The following is a 23,635-nucleotide window of genomic DNA, read 5'->3' on the forward strand; positions in this document are numbered from 1 at the left end:
GCTTGAATGGAGTGGGAACCCATCAGCTCAATTCGATGGGCATAGATGTCTGTGTGGCCAAGGTCCTCATCAGATGTGGCAAATATCGGCCTAAACTATCGTATCAGATCCTTACCTTCAGCAATCTGATCTTCTGTAAGTCCGTCTGTGCAGATCTCTACCAAATCTAATGGGTCATTTCCATTGGACGGAAGATCCTCAAGATCCTCAACAGAAACCGGCTGTAATTCGCATAGGATGGAGCTTGGTTGCAAGGTGACTGTCCTCGTTGAGATATTGGAGATAGTTACGTCCACAGGTCCGGTGTTCTTGTACTTGTACGCCACCATGGTAGGAGCTATGTCCAAGTCAGTGGGTACCATAGAGTGGCATGTGGGCTGAACTAAGGCACAGACAGGTGGGTATGGTGTCTCCTTATCCAAGAAACCTTGCAAGACTGTCTCGCTGTTGGGTCCTATGGTGATGGGCGAGTGGCCTGCTAACTTCACTATGGCTAGCTGTCCGTTCTTTTTCTCAAGTTCCTTTTCCTGAAGGACCATGCATCTGAATGCTAAATACCACGGTGTCGTCAGTGGAGCCATCTGGAGAAAAGTAGTTCCATGCTTCTGTCGTGTTTGTTGCATAAGGATGTTCATTACGTTGGTGCCCAATAGAATTGGTATATTGCTGTTGTACTTGCTCGCAGGGACGACTAAGAATAATGCCTTCACCGTGTTAGCTTCTGTTCCTGAAAGGCCTGTGACAGATGTCTCAATCTCCACTGTTCCATCATAGGGAAGTAATTGCCCATCGGTACATTCCACCTTGAGGATAGAGTCCAGTGGTTTAATAGGTAAATGGCTAAGACAATCCTCCCAGAATGTACGGCTGACAGTAGAAACAGTGGATCCTGTGTCTAACAGCGCTATAGCAGTGTGACCTTCCACAGTAACAGAAGCCTCGGTTGGTGTCCCAACTAGATCTGCTGTAGGTTTGTTCTTTTTATCATCCATGGGGCTATCTATCCTAAAACAGCCTAACGTCTGCCCCGCGCGAAAGGCCTTCTGTCGTTTAAAGGACGTCTGTTGGAGGATCCTCTGGAGTTGTCCAACTTAGCACGACAGCCTAATGCTATGTGACCACTCTGTCCACAGCGGTAGCATGCCGGCTCCTCATAGTCTGGGTTGTCTCCTCCTTCCAAATATTCTGGGTTCCAGCTGGCCTCAGCATAACCGGTACTCTGACGCTGGTAGCCTTGCTGGTGCTGGTTCCCTCTTTGTCCTCTATTTCTTGGACCTCTATGGCTGAAGTCCTTTCTGTAAGATCCAGAGCCTTGATGTGGTGACTGGTTCCTAGAATCTTGACCCTGTTGTTTCTTGTCAAAGTCCTGTTGCCATTTACAAACTGACTCAAGTGTAGCTCCCATCTGCTGTATCATACCACGTAAGTCATCGTCGGCTGTAACTGCGGACTTGGCGGTGATAGTGTTCTTGGAGGCAGTAGACTTTGGCTTCTTCTCTTGCTCTACTCTTCGGACAGCTTTAAGTAGCTCATCAAAGTCATGGTAGGTCTCAAAGAGGTGTCCTGTAATATCCTTTAAAGGTTCACGAAGTCCACTCCAGAAGATAGTCCTAAGTGTTTCTGTTCCCTCAGAGGTGTTACCCATGGCCTCGTCAAATAATTCCTGTAGCCTACAGCTCCAAGTGGCGACATCCTCAGAGTCAGCTTGGGTAGCATTATAAAACTTCTTCAGAAGAATATCCTTAGGTTGCACTATGCCATAAACACAGTCCATCTTCTGAAGTATGGATTCAATGGAGGCATCACTGACAACTTTACTTCTGACCTTCAGGGCAGCTCCTTTCAGTGAACTGCGTATAGCCTGTCTTATGGTGTTTTCTGAATGTCCTTCCGCTTTCAAGCACCGTACTTCCTGTTTCCATAAATCGTATGTTACACCTGACTTACCATCTCCAGAAAATGTGGAAATCTTTGGAAAATGGTGTAGGACTGATACAGGTAGTGGGCCTGGTAGAACTTCTTCTGTTTTCTTCGAAGCATCTTGCTTCACTCCCTCTTCTTCTTCATGATCATCCTGTAATTCTTGCTTCAGCTTTTCAGATGTGCCAGTCATCCATGCCAGAAAATCTTCCTCTTTTGCTAACTTAGGCTTCATCTTAAACTTCTTCATGTACTGTACAAGCTTCCTTACTTCCTCTTCTGGTATATCCTCATCCGACATGTCGAGTGTGTATGGTAATAGAAGTACAAGAAAATACAAGAGTAACAAAAGTCAACACACTAAGCTGAATAGTGACACAACACCTACATAAATTATCCAACTGATGATATTATAATTCCTGAGAGCTGGAAAAAATGTACTGAATGGATACAATGCAAATAAATCAATCTGGAAAAAAATGTTTGTGCAAAAGAAAGTGTACTAGTAAATGTTCAAGAAAAATGACAAAAATCAAAATATTAGCTGTATAAATAATGTTATAAGAGAATCAAAACACAATAACAAAATTGCAATATAAGGAAAATATGATTACTGAAAAAAAAAAAATAGATCAGATTTGAAACACAAACCAGATATGTTGTTCGCAAATTCCGATTACTAAAAATGCAAAAAAAAAAAAAAAAAAAAAAAAATATAAATAAAGATTAAACAAAAGATCTGAAAAAGAAAGAAAAAAAAGTCCAATATGTGAATCTGAAAGTCTAATATGAAATAGTACGAAAATAAACAAAGTACGAAAATTGAAACAAAACACATGTAAATACCAGATCAAAATACACTATGCTCACCCTCTGGAAAAGAAAAATGTGTATATAATATAAGTATATACAAATGAAGTGAGACGGTTCCTCGGATTCGTCGGTTACTACCGTCGCTTTATCAAGGATTTTTCCAAGGTGGCCAAACCACTCACCGTCCTCATGCCATCTCCTCAGAAGAAGAAGGGATCAAAGAAGAAGGTTGAGGCTCAACAACCGTGGACGTGGGGACCAGAACAAGAGACGGCATTCCAGGAGCTTAAGCAGAAGCTAGTTTCACCGCCTATACTCGGCTATCCCGATTTTGACCAACCGTTTGAAGTCCACACTGACGCCTCCCTCAATGGACTAGGGGCTGTTCTGTACCAACAACAAGGCGAAGTCAAGCGTGTCATAGCCTATGCCAGCCGAGGCCTTACCAGAGCTGAAGGACGGTACCCAGCCCATAAGCTAGAGTTCCTTGCTTTGAAGTGGTCAGTTAGTGAGAAGTTCAAGGATTACCTCTGCCGGAGCCGCTTTACTGTAGTTACCGACAATAATCCTCTGACCTACGTCTTGACTTCAGCAAAACTCGATGCCACTTCACACCGCTGGGTTGCTGCCCTTGCCAGCTTCGACTTCGACATTGTATATAGGCCAGGAATCAACAACGCCGATGCCGATTCCCTATCCCGCTTGCCTAAGAGAATAACAGACGAAGCCATCAAAGCTGTATGCCAACAACAGACAGTCCCATACATTGAATGTATTACAATGTCAGCCCACACAGTAAATGTGTTGCAGGAAGATGGAGATCCCATACCAGAGCCCAACGTATTTCAGGAACAGCAAGCTGATCCGGAAATCAGTTGGATCATCCCTTGGGTCAGACGAGGACAGAAGCCACCCCGAAGCAAGACACCACCTGGCTATCATATCGCAAGGGGATTTGATCATCTTAGGATCTCCGGTGGATTGCTTTATAGAGAGACCGTCGTGGATGATACAAGGAAGCGACAGCTAGTGTTGCCACGGTCAAAGATCTCGGTCGTTATGGAAATGGTCCACGACAAGATGGGACATCTAGGACGAGATAAGACCTTGAAATTACTACAGGACCGGTTTTACTGGTGTGGCATGGCAAAGGATGTCGATGATTGGATCAAGAGGTGTCAGCGATGTGTACTCAGGAAAGCCACTCCAGGAAGAGCACCATTAGTAAGCATCAAGTCAAGTCAGCCACTTGAAATGGTGTGCCTGGACTTTCTGACTTTAGAGACATCAGCCGGAGGGATGAGTCACATCCTCGTCATGACCGACCATTTCACGCGCTATGCTGTCGCCGCTCCCACGAAAAACCAACTTGCGAAAACAACTGCGGAAACCTTCTTTAACAACTTCGTTGTCCATTATGGCCTTCCTAAACGAATACACACGGATCAGGGTCCGAACTTCGAGAGTAACTTGTTGAAGGAGCTGTGTAACATCACCGGCATCGCCAAATCTCACACCACCAGCTATCATCCAATGGGTAATGGATTATGTGAGCGCTTCAACAGAACTCTCTTAGGAATGCTCGGAACATTGGAGAAGGACCAAAAGCGGAACTGGAAAGCCCATGTCGCTGCACTAGTCCATGCATATAACTGCACTAAGCAGGACACCACAGGACAGTCTCCGTACTTCCTTATGTTTGGACGTGAGCCACGGCTACCAGTCGACATAGCCTTTGGGATTGGATCGTCGAAGGATGCAGTTCCTCTCACCCGCTATGTGAAAGACCTTAGACAACGGTTAAGGAATGCATATGACTCTGCAGCAAGACATATTACCTCAGTCCAAGACAATCAAGAGGACAACTACAACAAGAGAGTAAGAGGTGGAGTTCCGGGATTGGTGACAGAGTGCTTGTACGGATTCTAGCGTTCGATGGTAAGCACAAGCTGTCAGACAAGTGGGAAGAAGATCCATACATCGTGTCGGACCAGCCCAATAAGGACATCCCGGTGTATGTGGTGAAGAAGGAAGATGGAACCGGAAGAGTTCGGACACTTCATCGAAACCACCTCTTACCCATTGGTTATCTACGCCCAAAACCTGTGCCTGCACCTAGAAGGAAGGCTCGTAACCTGACTCCTGACGCCAGAGCTAACGCTGACGTAACACGGAACAAGGATATCTTGCCAGACGAATCTAGCAGTGTGTCATCGGAAGAAGAGTACCTGGTCCAGACACCAGAAGACGAGTCAGAAGTAATTTCCGATGACATGGAGAATACTGAAGAGACTAACTCCGTCGACGGCAATGAGACAGAGCATGGGGACGCCCTAGAAGACTCTGCATCAGAACAGCAAGGCACAGAAGAAACAGAAAGTGAATCTACGCATTCTGAGGAGCAGAATTCTTCACCTGCACGAAGAAGGTCAGTCCGCGATAGGACACTCCCACATTGGATGCGAGGAAGTGAATTCTGTTGGGCACGCCAGGAAGCTGTACCAGAGTGGACTAGAACAGTCAACTTTTTATTGCAGCATTCCGATTCGCCAGTTTTGCGAGACAGAAGAAATGACGTAGCTACGACAATCCTTGAAATAGTAAGAAAATCAACGTAGACTACCACCAGACAGATGATACCGCAGTGAATTACTTTATTACTTGTGCGCACTTTTATCCTATAACTTATTGATGCATTAATGTCTTTTGTCTTTAATCGTTTACTTTCAATGCTTTGTATACGTTCCCATAGTGGAGCGATAATTATTATTCTTGGTCATTCCTTGTGACTATCTTGTGCATGTGTAATTATTTATTTCTATTCCAGTTCGTACAGACTATACTTATATTTTGAATCAGTCATTTTTTCAAGCTTCTATTTTTAGGAAGTCGAGGACGACCTTCTTGAAACCAGAGGAGGATGTAGCAGGGTCATTCTTATGACGTCAATATTATATTTATTAATATTGCAATATCACAAAGATAAATTAAATGCAATATTAATAAATATAATATTGACGTCATAAGAATGACCCTGCTACATATAGATACTGTGCCGAATCGCTAATAATCGTCACTATTGACGGATTGCGAAACCATAAAGATATGTGGTGATTCAAGGGGGATAACTCCGACGACCTCGTAAAAAACAAAACTACCCGATAATTTTAGCGTACGAATCCAGTCTAATTTCTGATTTTTTAATATGTACCGCAAAAATAGTAATTCGGTTTATAATGTGCCTCAGGCGACATTAGTGTATTGCCCTAGACCAGCCAGTATTACACATGTAGGCATGAGCGAAAAATATAAATGCAATGTCATGTTTCAGAAAAATGATCAGTATTCTTTAATAGGCTACCAGATCCTGTTTGCATGATCATAATGATTTGGCAGTTAAATTTGACAGATAATTTTTATTCGGGATCAACCAGTTCATATCAAAGTCATAACTGGACTAGGTTTATTACTTTAATGTAATATTAACAGCCAGGTTCGTTTAGGGACGTGGCAGGTTTGTTGGTGGATGAAAGCCGGAGTAACCAGAGAAAAACCACCGACCAACAGTCAGTACCTGACAACTGTCCCACATGGGCTTCGAACTCGTGACCTATAGCTAGAGACCGGACGAAAAAATTGACATGTAATTTTCTCTTCAGTAATCTTTTATGACCATACTCGCACGTTTTGATCATGAACTTAAGTGATTATTTATATAAGCATTTTGCAACAAGACGTGATTTACATGCACTGTAGAGGTCAATAAGTCTAGATCTCTTTTATGCTTTATTTATGTTTACATGCACATGCATATGAAGAAGTCACTTCAGAATTACAAATATCGCTGTTTCAATGTGAAAAAAAAACCTGTGGACCACATCTTAGCTTCCTGGTTTGACCTTTGTACTTGTCATGATTGTGGCAGTACTTCGGCCAATATTTGTTTTGAGCTTTTATTAAGTTATTAAAATTACAACCTACAATTGTATGCATTGTAAGTATTTTGATTTTCAAAATGTTCGTAATTTTATAACAACGAATAACATATTAAAAAGCTGTTCTTGATTCGTGAATTACGGCAAATACATATTTTTACATGAACAACTTCGTTGGAGACACACGTACGGTTGAACCCACTACTTTACGCAATAGGGATCTTAGAATTAGTGACAGTTTATATATATTATGGACCAACCAGAGTGCCCATAGACCAAAATTCGGTAATTGTACTATATACTTATAGTACATTGGGCACTCTGGTGGGTCCATAATTATATAAACTGTAACTAATGTTCAGACCCCTGTGCTATACGCTACAGTGCAAAACTCTCAATAACATGGATATCTATAGATATGAATTTCCTTTTTAAAACATACATGTAACATCTTCAAGAAAAGAAAGAACATGAAAATGATAATTAGTTATAGTTTAAATATACAATGTACGTATGACTCTAACCTAATGTCCACAGATTTAAACACGAACGTAAGACATCTACATGTAAATATTGTGTAAGTCCTCAACGTTAGGGGATCGATATCAAAAGCTCTTAAAATATGTATATATAACATCCTAAACTTGTAAACTTACTAAAAAAATCACCGATTTTCTCCACAGCTCATTCCCACTTAACAAGAAAGTTTCATTTACAATTATAGGCAAAAAAAAAGTTAATCATACATTCTTTTTACTTATTCATATAATATTTTCAATAATAAAGTAAACCATTATGGAATGGTTAAAGAAGTAGATTACCGACTATAATTTTCGTGTTTTTGCGGCCCAATTATGAAACCGAAGACTGTTCTTTTAATAAAGATCGTAATATCTTTGGCGTTATAAAAACCAGTCAGTATTCATAATGAAAGTATTTTATTAATTAACAGTTTTGCTTAATGAATTGAACCCTGCATTTACGTTTCCAATTTCGCGCCCTTACTAACTGACATCCCGTCGGCAGCAAATGCACGTGCACTTCGCGGAGAACAATGAAAACGGCCAGGTGAGTGTTGGGGACGGGTCAAGTTACCTTGGTTCAAAACGTAAGTAAAATATAGATTACTTATGGTGTTAAATTGTCGGCGCATTGTGTTTGATTTAACATTACCGTATCAGTACATGGTTTGCCAAGATCAGTTTACGTTTCCCGTTAGCCTACAGCTGATCATGATTACGTACGGTGACATTAGATTACAATTGATAACCTCAGATATCCTCAATTGTTACTGACACTTGTAAACAAATTTAATGATGTCACCAGTGTATTAGGACACATTTCTTTTTCAGTAGTCCTATAATACAGTGGGATTATCTATTTCCTTGTTAAATGGTTTGTATAAAATTTAATTAAAATACAAATTAAGGATTTCAGAAGTTTCACTTCTACAGCTAAACCACAGGCGTCTGCATCTGGTTCTGGAAAAATAAAATATTCTAACCCTACTATATGGGATATTTTGTTAATCCAAAACCAGATGCAGACGCCTGTGGCTAATTCATGATTTTTTAAAAAGTTATAAGTTAATAATTTAGCGTCACTTAGCTTTCTTTTTAACTACATGTAGTTAGACAGCTTATTGCAAAGAAACAATGTGATGTTTTTTATTCTCACAAAGAGATCAGTGTCTGGGATCCATACATGTACATTTGTAGTTTCATCCAATATTGGCATGCATGTATAAATTAATTACTAAACTTCTTGTACAATGTACATTGAAGGCTAGCTATATGAACTCCAATTAGCTAATAAACACAAAAATAATATTTTGTATCATTAACTGTGTACACGTCGAAATGTCAATAAATCCCTATTTTCTATAAAGATAACATGTTGAAGAATCAGTGTCTTTGAAAATTTAGGGGAAGCCAAATTTTGAGAATCACAATGAGTACTTGTAATTGATTAATTCTTAATTGGTATCAATTTATGAAGAAATGACAAATAAACTGGAATAATATTTTCTAAAATCCAGTCATTCTGAAATCAAACACAGAAAGTAACTAAATTATAAATGGTTATAAGCATCAACAATTCTTTTATATAGTCCAACTCCAGAAAAATATTACTGAAAGTCAATAGATTCTGCAATGTTTTTTCTTTGATTAGAATCATAATATATGGTCTCTCACGATAAGTCCTTTTATTCCTTTGTTGACATCTCTAATGGATATTTGTAGATTGGATTATTGTGGTGGTGATGGCCGGATTCGGACACCTGCTGTTCCGACAATATATAGAGATGACCATTGTCCAGTTAATACACACCTGTCAATGTTAAAGTAGCCACTGTGGAAATATTTACTACAGAAAGATCCTTTGTAAGTTTATTCTGAATCATTTTTTTATGCTCTGAAACATTTTCAAGAGAAATGAAATATCTTTTGGAAAATCATGCGATATAAGGATTTTTTAGTTTGAGATAAAGAAATCTCTAACTATACATGTACCAGACATTAAAAAATACTACAGAATTGTATACTTTTAGTAATTTATGATTGCAGAAATGTGTAATATTATTTGTAAACATTAACCTATCTTATAATAACAATGTATGTCAAATTGTTATGCACAGAATGCCAGCTTTTCATTGATAGATTAATTATTTTCATTAATTTTCCAGTGAAGGAAAAAAGGGAGACAACTCTGATCACCTTGAATTATAAAGAGCCAAAAATGAAATGCGTGAGTATCTCTAACTAGAGTACATCTAGATTTAACTCAATTTGCCCTTGCATTATGTTCTTATAGTGACATCTTCATTAATTATGCGCTCGTCGTGCAATGCATTAAGGGAGAGCCAGGGGGATTTATACTATGTCCACTCTACCATCCCATAGCCCTCTCCCCTCCCCTCTTGTTCTCTCCTGTTCAGAACCCTATACAGTCTCGTCCCATCTTGTTTTGAAATTAATGATAAAAGGTAAAAGACAAGCCGGGGTACTTATTTCTCTTAACCTGGACAGAGATATCTGTACTTCCAGTGACGGTAAGAGATCTAGAGTCTGGGCTGACAAATGCAGTGCCACTTCACGACAATGGAATATACCCGTGATGTCATGATAATACTATGTTTACGTCATAGGATTACCAATTAATGCATCATGTTAACGCTGTAGTTGGTATTTCTACATTATCAGCTGTAATTACATCAGGATTTTAAAAAGAGATTTTAAAAGATTTTAAAAGAGAATCATTATTATTCACTTTCTTGGTGATGAGATTCTGCTGTCTCCCCCTTAAAGATTCCATTATGTCTTTACACACATTTTTTGGTTTCTGTAGGTTTCAGAATTATTTCCTTTTATAATTGCCTACCATTAACTGCATTCAGTTTACAGTAAATCTGTATCTCAGGTATTTCCCCAGGTTCTTATGATCGCCAAGTACGTCTGCATCCGTCCATCCTCCTGGAGTGGTGTCTGCATGGTGCTGAATGTCATAGGGCAGGAGTTAGTAGTTATAAACAACAAAAGATTTAACAATCAATAACAAATTAACATGTACATTCTGTAACATTGAAGTAAATTCCATTAAGTTCCTATAATTTTTGTATAACTATATAACTATGATATTTATAATGGAGTAAAATTGTTATTATTCCAGAGCTTTGATATAACTCTGTGTTAAATTTAATTGGTTATTTGCAATCATTTTAGCTGATAATTTTCAAAAATTATAATTTGCCTTAATGTCAGTGAAAGGAATTCTCATTATCCAAAATATGCCAATTTAATGATTATTGGAATTGATTTCCACATTTTAAAACAAAATAAAGCACCCCTCTCGTTTTAGCATTCTCTTTATTGTTAAAACAGAATACTGTGAATTATATAAGACCAATGGCTGTTGTTGAAACCATCAAAATATGTTTTGTCTATAAACGTTCAGAGAAACAGAAGTTAATTATTTTGCTGAAAAGAGAAAAAATGGATTTGACAGACGGCATAAACACTTAATGTATTTTCTGAATGAGTTGTGCAAGCTTCTCTTTGTTTCAAAGGAAGCCTTTTGGGGCATATGTGAATGACTGCAGTAGTAATTAAAAAATCTGAAGGTCCTGATGGGGTTATATCTCGATGTAACCTTTCTATACATAATACATCAAGATTAATTATCCCAATTATCAGTGTTCTCCTTAACGAGGAAATCATACCAAGACCACCTAGCGGTCTATCAGTTATTGAGACACAATCAGTTTATTTATCGTACGGATATATAACATCCTCGCAGTATCTGTAAGCTGGTATGGGCTTATGCCAGTTTTCTTATAGAAAACATTGGCATTCTACTGATAGTAAATATACACACGGACTTTGTAATCTCTTTGGCAAAATAAAATGTTGATATAATTCTGAACTGCCTGTAATCATGAAATTCCTAGGCTAAGCTGTACTTAGAATACTAAACTTCAATATACAATATGATTTTGGTGATGTATTTAAAAGAACAATGTTTTGACAAAATCATGCATAAGCAAAATTCACTTTATGAGGTAAAAAACATAAAAAGATATATAAATTCTTCTAGTTGTTTCTTGGATTAAAGAATTACTAACAATTTTGGGTTTTATATGTGTAAAACAAGAAACAGTCCAATTTTAAGGGACACTGATGCGGTCTAATGCGGTGGTGTGCCTTTTTTTTATATTTAACGATGATGAGATGTTGTAAATTTAGAGCTTGAGGCTTGGACAGGAAATGTCTACTTGTTCCTATGGATCAGCTGTGCAGTCTAAGAAAAATGAAATGAAATCAGAATTGTATTACTGATATGTATTTACAGGATTTTATTTCATTGGAGAATTACACCAGAATCTTCATGATTGACATTTATGAATATATAGGCCTATATTTAACATATATAGGATGTTATTGTGTCCAAAAAATATTCCGGAGGCTTCCCTTCCGACTTCCCAGTCTGTGATGGAAGTGGAACAGGCTAGCCTGGTGCTTACTGTCAGTGCAGAGTTGAGTTTGCATAATATTGGCAGATAGTGCCAGCTAATACTGTTTTAACATGTGTGTCTCATTAAAGTAGCTTCCCTAGTGAGGGCTCGCTGGTCTTTCTACAGCTCACAGAGGTTTTCATTCACATTGGCTTGGTGATAATGCCCTGGTTACACATATTTAAAGGACTTCACAAAAAATAACGGTTTTGAAAAAGTGTGTGCTAGGAAAAATATATTTACATAATTTTTGCATTTTCTTTGATTTGTGAACACTTTGGAGCAATTTTTTGTGTCGGACAGCTAAAAGGACAAGTTTTGAAGAAAAAAAATTGTGTGTTTATATTCAGATACAAAGGATTTATTCTGAATTTTCTGGATTATATGACAGAATTATTTTTGTATAAGAAGGTAGGTGATATAGATAATAATATGCTGGATTGTGATGCACTGAAATGGATGTAGACTTATAATTAAAGAGTACAGCTAGGACCTCTTAGAGTGTCAATTTCAATTAAGAACAAATGCATGTTAGTTCCATGCTGTGATCAATTGAAAATATGCTCATTAAAAGATGTTAGATGCTTTGACTTTACACATTGAAATTAAGATACCTTGAGTTACTCCATACACCATGTACTGCAAGTGCATGGCTTGAAGAAAATTACTCAACTTCATTTGTTGACAATTTTTTTGAAAATATAAAGTCATATTTTTTAAAATATAAAGTTTACATGCTGTCTGTCCTTTGTATAAAATAAACCATGATTTTAACCCATAGTATTGCAAGCCCTGGAAAACACAAGAAACATTTCTTAAAAGAAAGTTAAACAATAAGTATAGCAGCTAGCATTTCATTGAGTCCCACTTCACATGTTTTAAGTTTTACTACACAGTTTGAGTTGGAGCAGGTTTTAATGCAAGTCTGACTTTGGTATTTGATCTAGACATTTGAAGCCACACTGATGTAAGGCAGATTTATTTTTAAGTTTTGTGGGAATTGGCTGAGATAAGCTGTGGTGGGGGAGGTGATAGTGATACAGGATGGGACTCCAGGGGATGGTGGGGGTGGGGTAGTGATGGTAATACAGGATGGGACTCCAGGGGATGGTGGGGGTGGGGTAGTGATGGTAATACAGGATGGGACTCCAGGGGATGGTGGGGGTGGGGTAGTGATGGTAATACAGGATGGGACTCCAGGGGAGGGTGGGGGGGGGGTGGGGTAGTGATGGTAATACAGGATGGGACTCCAGGGGATGGTGGGGTGGGGTAGTGATGGTAATACAGGATGGGACTCCAGGGGAGGTGTGGGGTGGGGTAGTGATGGTAATACAGGATCGGGGACTGGGGGGATGGTGGGGGGGGGGGGTGGTAGTGATGGTAATACAGGATGGGACTCAGGGGATGGTGGGGGTGGGGTAGTGATGGTAATACAGGATGGGACTCCAGGGGATGGTGGGGGTGGGTGTAGTGATGGTAATACAGGATGGGACTCCAGGGGATGGTGGTGGGGGTGGTAATACAGGGGGACTCAGGGGAGTGATGGTACAGGATGGGTCAGGGATGGTGGTGGGGTAGTGATGGTAATACAGGATGGGACTCCAGGGGATGGTGGGGGTGGGGTAGTGATGGTAATACAGGATGGGACTCGGGGGGGGGGTGGGTAGTGATGGTAATACAGGATGGGTCAGGGGATGTGGGGGTGGGGAGTGATGGTAATACAGGATGGGACTCCAGGGGATGGTGGGGGGTGGGGTAGTGATGGTAATACAGGATGGGACTCAGGGGATGGTGGGGGTGGGGTAGTGATGGTAATACAGGATGGGACTCCAGGGGATGGTGGGGGTGGGGTAGTGATGGTAATACAGGATGGGACTCCAGGGGATGGTGGGGTGGGGTAGTGATGGTAATACAGGATGGGACTCCAGGGGATGGTGGGGGTGGGGTAGTGATGGTAATACAGGATGGGACTCCAGGGGATGGTGGGGTGGGGTAGTGATGGTAATACAGGATGGGACTCCAGGGGATGGTGGGGGTGGGGTAGTGATGGTAATACAGGATGGGACTCCAGGGGATGGTGGGGGTGGGGTAGTGATGGTAATACAGGATGGGACTCCAGGGGATGGTGGGGGTGGGGTAGTGATGGTAATACAGGATGGGACTCCAGGGGATGGTGGGGGTGGGGTAGTGATGGTAATACAGGATGGGACTCCAGGGGATGGTGGGGGTGGGGTAGTGATGGTAATACAGGATGGGACTCCAGGGGATGGTGGGGGTGGGGTAGTGATGGTAATACAGGATGGGACTCAGGGGATGGTGGGGGTGGGGTAGTGATGGTAATACAGGATGGGACTCCAGGGGATGGTGGGGGTGGGGTAGTGATGGTAATACAGGATGGGACTCCAGGGGATGGTGGGGGTGGGGTAGTGATGGTAATACAGGATGGGACTCCAGGGGATGGTGGGGGTGGGGTAGTGATGGTAATACAGGATGGGACTCCAGGGGATGGTGGGGGTGGGGTAGTGATGGTAATACAGGATGGGACTCAGGGGATGGTGGGGGTGGGGTAGTGATGGTAATACAGGATGGGACTCCAGGGGATGGTGGGGTGGGGTAGTGATTGTAATACAGGATGGGACTCCAGGGGATGGTGGGGTGGGGTAGTGATGGTAATACAGGATGGGACTCCAGGGGATGGTGGGGTGGGGTAGTGATGGTAATACAGGATGGGACTCCAGGGATGGTGGGGTGGGGTGGGTTAGAGGACTCAGTGGGGGGTGGGTAGATGATAGGATACAGGATGGGGACTCCAGGGATGTGGGGGTGGGTAGTGATGGTATACAGGATGGGACTCCAGGGGATGGTGGGGTGGGTAGTGATGGTAATACAGGATGGACTCAGGGATGGTGGGGTGGGTATGATGGTAATACAGGATGGGACTCCAGGGGATGGTGGGGGGTGTGATGATGTAGGGTGGGGTAGTGATGGTAATACAGGATGGGACTCCAGGGGATGGTGGGGTGGGGTGTTGATAGTGATACAGGATGGGACTCCAGGGGATGGTGGGGGTGGGGTAGTGATGGTGATACAGGATGGGACTCCAGGGATGTGGGGTGGGGTGTTGATAGTGATACAGGATGGGACTCAGGGGATGGTGGGGTGGGGGTAGTGATGGTAATACAGGATGGGACTCCAGGGATGGTGGGGGGTGGGGTGTTGATAGTGATACAGGATGGGACTCCAGGGGATGGTGGGGGTGGGGTAGTGATGGTAATACAGGATGGGACTCCAGGGATGGGGGGTGGGGTAGTGATGTGTAATACAGGATGGGACTCCAGGGGATGGTGGGGTGGGGGTGATGGTATACAGGATGGGACTCCAGGGATGGTGGGTGGGGTTAGTGATACAGGATGGGACTTCAGGGGATGGTGGGGGTGGGGTGTTGATAGTGATACAGGATGGGACTCCAGGGGATGGTGGGGGTGGGGTAGTTGATAGTGATACAGGATGGGACTCCAGGGGATGGTGGGGGTGGGGTGTTGATAGTGATACAGGATGGGACTCCAGGGGATGGTGGGGGTGGGGTGTTGATAGTGAATACAGGATGGGACTCCAGGGGATGGTGGGGGTGGGGTGTTGATAGTGATACAGGATGGGACTCAGGGGATGGTGGGGTGTATAGTGTCGGGGACTAGGATGATGTGTAGTGATACTGGATCGGGACTACTCGGATGTGGTGGGGATTACTGGGTGGATATGAGGAGTGTGGGTGGGGATGGAGATGGGGTGGTGATAGTGATAGTGAAGGATGGGACTCCAGGGGATGGTGGGGTAGGGATGGGGTGGAATGGTGATATGGATAAAGGATGAGACTCCAGGGAATGATAGGGTGGGGGGAAAGGAGGTTAGGGTGGTGATAGGGATGAATGACAAGACTACAGGGAATGGTGTGGAAGGGGTGGGGATGAGACATCAAGAAGTTGGAATAGGCTTGTTTGGACTGGTCAAGGAGTCTCATGGATGCAGGGATTAAATTGGGGTGGGTGGTGATTAGTCAGTGATAGAAGTGTACTCCAAGTGTAAGTATATTTATGCAGGTTGGAGTAGGGACTAGAATCTCATCAAAGGGATTAGTTCAGATGGGATGAATAGGGTGTACGACTCTAGGGAGGGAATGGGATGGGGATGAGGACTGGGGATGGTTGTCAAGGCAAGAGATGAAAATGGGGATAGGGCTAGGCGTAGATAAGAGCTAGATCCATGCAGGGAAGCAATTGAGGTGGATGTTAGTTGTGGAAAGTGGCTGAGAGAGATGGAGGCGGGGTAGCTGAGTTTAGAGCCAGAGTGGTTTTGGAAAGGGAATTTGTAGGCTTGGGTAGGGTTGAGGTTGAGAGGAAAAGTTATAAAGAAGACTTGGGGGTTTGGATGAGCGTGGAGCTGGCATAGAAATTAAGGGAAGATGATTGGAGGTGGAGGTGTTGTGGGGTGGGGGGGATGAAAAGATGGACAATAATAAAAAAAGACTAAGAAGGATATAGGTTTTAATGAGTGGCTGGAGTCATATATGGGTGATGATAGCTAATTTGGATGAAAGTTTTGACAAGAGCATATGCTAGAGGAACATCGGGTATGAGTTGTTGGGACTATAGGTTGGAACGGTATTGGACAGAACACTTGAAGAGAGGGGATAGGGGTTGTCAACATAGTTGATACATATATATATTTATATATGAGTGCAACTTTATGTTGCTTGGGGTATAAAAATTCTAAATGTACAATCAGGGAGTGAAATATAATGAACAAGGATAGATATCCCATAGAGATAGAATGGTACTATTAGTTCTGGAGTGGTGTATAGAAGGGCTGGGGGTAGTACAATTGTACAGGGCTAAGGTGTGGGTAGAATCAGGATAGGGATCAGATAGATTGGGGAGGGGGTGATAGATTGGGGAGGGGGTGGTAGATTGGGGAGGGGGTGATAGATTGGACTCAGATCTTACAGTTCATGTGGAGTTTACTGTTACTTAGTAAACATGAGAGTGAAGAGCTAAGGATTATCAAACTGGATCAGAGATGGAGATAATCTCACGCTCACTAAGATGGAGGATTAACCCTGATTATAAGTCAACACATGCCCTCAACAGTGACCTTACAGAAAGGTCACCACTGATAAACTTTGACCTTGTGGATTTGGACAATTCTTATCGGCAACTTTCACTGTTTTTTCCCATCAGTCATTAAGCGGGGTCAGGAAGTACAGCTGGTTTGATTGTTTTATAAAAGTTGAATGTATCATGAGAGTTTTAGATTTGGTGGTTTACTATTTGATATATAAGTGACCACTGATTCATCACTGACCATTGACTTAACTGATCACTGACTTTAATTTACTGACCACTGACTTTAAAAAGAAACAAATCAAACTGCATATTTACAAAAAATTTCATGTCAGTTAAGCTGTGCTAAACCAGCTAGAGACAAAATCACTGACCATTGACCTTACTGACCACTGGCCATAATTCACTGACCACTTACGATTGACATTATTGTAATCTGATATAATCTTCATTATGGAGGAAGTAAAGACTTATATATAATCATTGTTAACAGAGAACCTGGATACATATGGCTAAAGCTACAAATACATGATTTTAACTAAATAGATTCTTTTTTTGATAAGTTTATAGCTATCAATATCTGCCACCATAAGAAAAAGGGGATTCTTGGCATAATTTTTTTAGAAGTTTAACATAGATTGTTACGTGATATATGTATTTATTTTTATGAGTCTGATACACGTATTTGTGTCCGATCCTCGTAAATTGTCTCCGATCCTCATTCCATGTTGAGTGGAATGTTAAACGAGACAGAGCCCTAGGCTCCTTATCGTAATGGGAAACTGTTTTACAGACAAATATGAAGGCCGATAATTACCAATAATGGAACATCTAGCCTGTGACTCAATCGCTCCCCCTATATCGAACCAATTCCGTCGTAAAAAATAATATAGCAAGCCTCTTCAGCTTTATACACGGAGCCAAAAGAAAAAATTCTACTGAATTTCATTTCATAAAAATTTATGCCAGCTAAACACTTGTATTTTTATAAAAGATAATGTTAAATTTGAATTTTGCTGTTACGTCTGGTTGAAAAAACTTAATTGAAGACGCTTGAATGCCATTAAATAATTATATGTCGTAGTAGGACTAACAATTCTTTAGTTAGATACTCCCGAGTGTGTCATGGCTGAGTGATTAACAATAGCCAAGACTTTGGTAAAACCCCTATGGCCGACTCCGATGTCATAGCGATCAGTTCACTGCAGCAACTGGGTGCTTTGTGATCATGACGGACTGACAATTTTTTTAACAGAGATGGCAATCTTTTATGGAATGAATCCGCCTCGGGACAAAGATAAAATAAATCTGATTAATGCACTTTCAAGTCTGCTAATGATATTTGAACATTGTGTATGTTGGTATTTTATCTTTGGCCGTTTGTTGTGGGCTAAAAGATGAGAGAAAAAGCTTTGTCTGGTATGGTTAAAACCTGTGAAGTTTGGAGAGTCCATATAAAGCCTACTTGATATGCTTTGGTCTTGTCAAGAGATTTTATGGGCATTACTGTCTTCTATAGTGTCCAGTAATTGTTTTTCTGTTTTATTATGTCGAAGCTCATCAAGGCAATTATATTGTAAATGGTTTGTACATAATCCATATGAATGACTCACATGTATGAGGTTTTAATTACATGTATCGGATTACATTAATCTATATGGGATGAACATGATTCTTGTTGTGTTAACGAAATAACCTCAAGCATTTTTGTGGTAAAGAATGACATGATGTATTGAACATACTGTATATAAACCAAGAAACAATAAAGGCGTTTAAAAAATTTATATAAAAATAAGGAGGCAATTTAAAAGGGACCAAATTTTGATTATAACATTTTACAAAATTATATTGCTCAAAGGAAGATATATTAAATTTAATAAATTTGCAAAATAAATCAAACAGAGATACCTACAGTTTTCATAGTTTTAGTCTACATTTAATTCCAGTAAGTAAAATAAATTGAACCCTGAAGGGTGAGGGGGCCACTTATTGAGTCTGATACAGTACGAGAAAAAACATAGCTAGCTACTACTGGTACGCAATGAATTCTTGTGAGGTTTATCATTATTCCATTGATCAAATCCATCCTTAAGTTTAATATAGGTGTTTGTGTGTGGGAGGGGGGGTGTCTTATTTGTGGGAGGGGTCTTATTTGTGGCGAAATATGGTAAATTACATGTTGCAGTTCTTGAGATATTGTTTCCGTAAAAAAAAGAGAAAACATGTTTTGAGCTTATCCAGATCATATAAACCTGAGAGTATGGTATGGCTAATTCTCTTATGTACAATGTGTTCGAAGAATGCTACACCAATATTGTAATAGATATTGATTAAGTATTAGAAAGAACATTATTTGAAACCAACACCAATGATATTAGCATCCAGTATCAATATTTATATATACATCTGTACATCATCACCAACGCAACACCCTATTCTGATGTTTTTTTTAGAATGAATATTGACGTTCGGTGTTGGCGAGTTTTACTCCGGGGGGGATGTCTATATCTCCGGAGACTAATATTGTTACTTCAACAATATATACTGAGTGTTATGTAGCAGAAATTGTGTTGATGCTGTCTTTTCGCAATCCCATGTTTCTCAAATTATGGACAGAAATGTTGATGTCTTGGTGGAGGAATCTGTTGTTTTATTCATTAAGAAGAGCTTTTTGATATTGTCTATCCATCATAATTAAGAATGTTGCATGTATCTTTTATTATGAAGATAGACATTTAGCCACTAGCTTCAAGAGTAGCTTCCACAGTTTGGCTCGAACTTTCTCAAAGGCTGTGATGGCTTAGTGGTTAAGGTGTCTACCATATAGTGTTTAACCCTACTACACCACTGTGCTATGGGTTCAAACCCTATATGAGGCAGTTGACCATTACTTAGGTCTGTGTGTTTTCTTCAGGTACTCCTGATTTCCCCTGTCTCCCAAACATGACACATCTTTAATGACCCTGACCATTTGAATAAGGCATATTAAACAATTGAAAAATGAATTCAACCAAATTTTGCCATAAAATGGTCATGAACGTCTTGAGTCACAGCAAAAACTCAATTTACTTCATCACCTAAATTAGTGAAACAATGCAAAAGTCATTGAATTCAATAGGTTGCATACAGAAGAGGAAGTTCAGTATTAAATGAATTTATTTCTCGATCTGCATGCAATCAGCCTTGCATACAATGTAATATAAACATTTCGTTAACATACAAAGAGTTGCTAGACTATACACATGGAATGATAGTGAAACACTTTGACATGTACAGTTGTCTGAAAATCATTTAACAAAAAAAAAGAAAACTAATTGACTGTCTAATGTAAGTTTCTCCTTGATTTTAGTTAAATACAGATTGCATTACCAGAAAGTTCTTTGCCATAATTTTATAGCCGAGAACAGATGCGTTTTTTGGTTGCTATGGCGATGTCATGCTTTACTGGAAAGTTAATTTCCCTTACAAGTGTATTAGGGTGACCTACAATTGAGTTTCTTCAGATTTTGAGAATATAGGCACTTTGAAAGATTTTGAAAAATCATCAACTCAAGAGATCTCTATAGCCTGTAAATAAAAAAGGGAAAAAAAATTAAGGATGTAATTTATCTCTTATGTCTTTGTAGGTATGTATATAAGTGTTTGCATGTTTTGGAAGAACAGTAAGCAAAAAAAAAGGTATTATCAACATTGATAACATTCTTTCATGATAAAAAAAGATTCAAGAAAATAAAAAAAGCATTGAATTTGAACATATGGTTACCAGACTGAAAGTTACCTCAGTTATTTGAAGTCCCTGGAAAATACATATTTGTGGTATGATTATAATTGTTCATGGATTACTGGATCATTTACAACCGTTTTTACCTGCATAATGAGGTTATTGTACAGTGTACTTCATTTTTAAGGAAAGTGAGAAATGTGCCAGGCTGTGCTGTAGTCATTGAGGAGACACCATTCTTACCATCACTTTGGTCTAGTCTCCCATGATTTTTGTTCAATGAGGCATAAAATATAGCAACCAGCTACTACAATTTGATTATAAATGTTGTATAGAACTTGAGCATCAATTATTAGGATAATTAGAACCTGTATTTAATGATTGAGTGCTCATATAACTCCCAGTCATTTACAGCCGTTTGTCTTTATCCGTAGCTACTTCACAAAAGGAGATGATGTTTTTTGGAGATTTTTTGAAACTATGATGCTTTAAATATCTTTACCCTATCAAGTTGATGGTGATTTATTTGAATCCTGACACCTGGGCAGTTCTGGCTAATTGCCAGCAGTAGTACCTGTTTTATAAAGGTATACACTGAATTCCATAAATGTCCTGTTTTGTGTAAAACCTCATTCATCCTTTTGTATTTGTTACAGGAAACAACAATTAAAAACACATAGTCTCAGTTATTTTTAATTTGAATTGTAAATTTTGTCTGAATTCTATAGCATCAAGATATTTCTGTAACTTCCCTGTATTTTTAAATTTTTGCAGAAATGCTATATGAGTTTTGATAATAAAGCTTAACAACTACTCAGTTCCTTTTAAATGTTGATATATGATGCCAAACAAATGTTCATAACTGTTAAACAGTGATAACATGATACATTCTTCATGTTCTTTATTTGTATTTAAACTAATAATGAAACTTTATCCGTATTATTCTGGTAGCAATTGCTATGCACTGTATGAATAGATGAGCACGATACAAGGTGTTTAGTTGCCTTTGTTACGGCTGGTTCTGTCTAAACGGAACACAAAGGTCACCTCGGGAAGCCTTTCTTGTAACAATGGAATTATGAAACAAATCCGTGAACAGTCGTTTGGGGTGTTTAATTTTGCTATTCACTGGTTGTCAGCGGGATGTGTTTTGTTGATGTCTTGTGCTGAAGGCCGTTACGACCCATCTGTCTCATCAGCTGCCGAAATTCTCACTTTATCAGTGTTTATTATGCTATCACAAGTATCTTAGCAGTTGGAACAAAAACTTGGTTACAGGTTAATTTTACAGTGTTAACTGAGAAAATTACATTGAAGGAAATATCTGTTCCTTTCTGAAGATGGAGTTTTAATTTGGAATTGATATTTATTGTTACTTATAATTATAACCTTATGAATTGGCAAGCTATAACCTCGAAACCAAAAGGGAAATATACATCTTTATATTGGACAGGTTTGAAAACAAATTCATATTAGATGTGTAAGTGCTATGGATGTATATTGTATGATAGCTGCTGTGGTCTGTGATACTGATGATCAGTGATGTGGAACAGTGATTCTAAAATCAGGTGAGTGATATATGTATATTTAAGCTTATTACAGAGGAAAAAGTGAAATAAAAACGGTACCAATATTCCAATTGATCACCTAACAGTGAGTTTACACCACAAAATTAGACAAATACCTTTTGTTCTGTAGCTGTCTGTTACCATACTACAAGAAAAATGCAAGTTTTGCAAAATTTCAATCTTGGTAATATACCGTACTAAGTGAATTTTTTTTCGAACATTGCATCCTTAGAAAGGAATGGTTTTCCTTTGCTTTAATTTTGTCTTGGGGAATATCAAGTAATTTTCTCTTGCACTAATGTGATTAGACTGTCTGCTTCATGAATTATATAGCTTTCTTCATGTCCTGAGGGTTACATCCTAGACTTAAATAAAGCAAACACCAACCAAAGATATATTTCGGCTTCACCAATGTCGTGTGTCAAGGTCATAGAGGTCACAAGGTCACATTTGTTTACAAAGGTTAAACTATTCAAAGGTCACCTTGTTTTTCGCCTACTTCACATGTCTGTACTTTTGAAGTCACAATTATATAAGGAAGATCTTGCATTCAGTTTTAAACTGTGTAGTGTACTGTTTGTACTCATTGTATAGATATTTTTAAAAGTACATATAGCTGCAATTTTATCAAATAATTCATCTGCTATCAAGTGACTTGACCCACATCACTAATACAGTGACAGCAGTATAAACAACAACACAACAGTACATGGTGAGGTGACCTTGATATGTATAATATATAAAAAAAAAATTAGGTTCTTGTAGAAGGCTAAGTAGGGTGTTCACTTGATGGCATTGATCTGATAATAAGTTACCAAGTTGGAGTAAATTCTGCTGAGTTGTCTATTTTGGTTGACCTTGATCTTCTCTTAATGAAAATTAACTATCGTGATATGAAAAATGGAAAAAAAAAAAAAAAAAAATCACATCCTGTAGTATCAGCTGAAAATTTTAATATCCAGATATTTACTGTTTTATCTGACCTTGACCTTTTGGATGATGTCATGATATAATGTAATTATAAGCCTCATGGAGACTCGTTTTTTTCCCATTTCATTGATATAATTTATGTGATGTAATAATTAAATATTTTATTATTCCTGATGACCTCAAATTAAAATAAATTTGCTTTGATTATCTTAGCCTTCTTTAAATCAGGATTAGAAATCAGTAGAAAATTAACCTCAGCTTGTGATAACCAATAACCTTGTCACTTTGAGTAAGCTCCCTTAATACTGTATTCGAACCAATAAGTGCCCATGTCCCTGTAAGCACCCCTGACCCTTTTGAGGCCTCAATTTTATTGCTACGAATTTTACCTACATGCTGCCCCTATTGCATGGTTGTAAAAGGCAATTAAATTTAGGATCTTATCTTTTCTCTTCTTTCTAACACCTCCATTGACACTGCCTGACTTTTTGCCTTCCAGTTAGTTTGCCCATGTGAGGAAAGCTTTGGGTTCTGTCCCCTGGCCGAGACATATACCATATATAGTGTATAAAGATGTAGTTTCTGCTCCTGCTTCGTGTTCAGCATATAGGAAGTGGGAG

At 39.5% G+C, this 23,635-nt stretch overlaps 1 protein-coding gene across 3 annotated transcripts in view; it reads left to right on the forward strand.

The window, feature by feature from the left end:
- The first annotated feature begins 21,641 nt into the window (after positions 1 to 21,641).
- The window catches only part of LOC138318604 (rap1 GTPase-activating protein 1-like), a 151,840-nt gene continuing 149,846 nt past the window's right edge, over positions 21,642 to 23,635 (forward strand). Inside the window, exon 1 of one of the 3 annotated variants that reach the window (XM_069261110.1) lies at positions 21,642 to 22,085. The gene's annotated coding sequence lies outside the window, so the exon portion shown is untranslated. The remainder of the gene's footprint in view (positions 22,086 to 23,635) is intronic. The other 2 variants (XM_069261118.1, XM_069261128.1) reach the window with 2 other exon arrangements.

This window comes from Argopecten irradians, chromosome 1, assembly GCF_041381155.1.
Source record: "Argopecten irradians isolate NY chromosome 1, Ai_NY, whole genome shotgun sequence".
NCBI classification, from domain to species: Eukaryota; Metazoa; Mollusca; class Bivalvia; order Pectinida; family Pectinidae; genus Argopecten; species Argopecten irradians.